Genomic DNA, 2,088 nt, shown 5'->3' on the forward strand with positions numbered 1-2,088 from the left:
ATGGGAAAGTTATAAAAGGGAATACAATTATCTTATAACTTCCTCATAATCTCACAGACATTTCATCGGTCACATCTGAAAATCTTTCTTTTGAAAAGTATATTAAGAATTCAGAACTTAGAAGCTGGGGGTAGAGACTAGATTGTTTTTTTCAGATCCAGTAGCCTTGATGACAACACCCAGAAGACAGGCACGCTGAAAGATACCAAAACGATTTCCTTTTCTTTAAATAAATGAGGGTGAATCTAAGTCGATGTCCATAATAATATCACATGATCATGTCTGGCATTTGGGAATTATGCTCAAAGCTGGGTATATCTTTAGAAATGTAATCCCACAGAATACTAATCATGAATGCAATTCAACAAATATTTGCAGCTCATTTTCCAGATGCACGGTAAGATTGTAGTTTCTGTGTCCACTGTGTTTGGGTGGAGCCAAATACTCCTTTTGACCAGTGAATTGGGAGCAGAAGTGCTGTGGATCATTCCTGTGTCGAAGCATTTGATTTCCAGCCCCAAACCCTCAAGAGCTCTCTTTCCCTCTGCCACGAACACCTGAAATGTGCAAGACATTGGCTTAGAGTAAGAAAACGTGGGACAGAGCCTCCCAAGAGCTAACCTACAATTGGCATGGAGCAGGTATATGAGAAACAAACTTTTGTTGTTATTAGCCAATAAGTTATGGGGGCTTATTTGTTATGGCTACATAATCAACCCTATCCTAACTGAGACATGTGAATTTCATTCACCATATGAAAAGAAAAATGGTGGCAATCAGTATTCTGAGAGAATATCTCCTTCCTAAATCATATGACACACAGTTCACTATGACGTGAAGCTGGCCGATGGACCTATTTGTCCAACTGAAGGGACACATCACAGTGGAGGCAGACCCAACTCATAGGAGAGAGTCCAGTGACCACCAGGGCTGGTTTAGGCTAACGGTAAGTATAAGGATCCCAAAAAGTAGCATGTTGTTAGGGAATGCAGAAGATGATCTGTAGAAGTACAGACAAATGCAGAACTTCCACTTCTATTACCACAGTTCCTAGGGCATAGACTGACAAGGGGCAAAGCGAGGGCCACAAAGGGCCCCACAGTTAGAAGAGTCCTGTGTTTGGTTTAATGCTCCACTGCTGCCATCTTGAAATCCTTACTAATTTTTAAAAAAGGAGCCCTGAGCTTTTATTTTGCACTAGGCCTGTAAATTATGCAACTGCCAAAGTCACCAACATCTAACTACTGGCTCAGAAGAGGAACCAGGCAGATGGCCAGCCCTTGTGAAACCAGGCCAGTCAGTGGGACCTGAGCTTGGGAGATGTCAGGATGTCAAAGTCAGAGTAACAGCTGGGAGCCCACAGCCCAGGGGGGTTCTATCTCTAAGAATTCCTGCATCCACTGCTTCCCAAACTAGAGGGCGAGCTGAGGTAGGGAGAGAGTGTTTTTCTGGATGCTTTCAGTGTGCAGTCCTTGCACAGAGGGCTTCATGTGTATTACATCACTAAATATTGACAACCACCCTATGAAGTCAGTGGTATATGGGGACACTGAGGCACAGAGAGTCTAAGTAATTTGCCTAAGGCCCCACACCTGAGAAGTAGTCAAGATTCACACTGAGGTCCCTCCAACACCTGGAGATGGAAGAAGCAGGGAAATCAGGTAGCAAATGACTGAATTCCTTATGTGCACACCAAGGAAAAGACAGAGGAGGAGGAGGAGGCTGGCACTCTTCAAGGGAAATGGGTTTGAGGGGCATTTTCTAGGGGAGTGGTAAGAAAGAGGCAGACACCTAAGGAAAGAAAGTACATTAGTTTGCAAGCTGCTGGAATGTGATACACCAGAACTGGAATGGCTTTTATAAAGGGAAATTTAATAAGTTACAAGTTTACAGTTCTAAGGAAGTGAAAGTGCCCAAATGAAGGCACCAATAAGAGGTCATCTTCCCTCAAGAAAGGTCGATGGGTCAAGAACACCTCTGTCAGCTGGGAAGTCATGTGGCTGGCATCTGCTGGTCCCTTGCCCCTGGGCTTCGTTGCTTTCAGCCTCTTTTCCTGTGGAGGCTCCTCACTTTACTTCGCCAGGGCTG

This window comes from Tamandua tetradactyla, chromosome 1 (genome assembly GCF_023851605.1).
Source record: "Tamandua tetradactyla isolate mTamTet1 chromosome 1, mTamTet1.pri, whole genome shotgun sequence".
Lineage (NCBI taxonomy): Eukaryota > Metazoa > Chordata > Mammalia > Pilosa > Myrmecophagidae > Tamandua > Tamandua tetradactyla.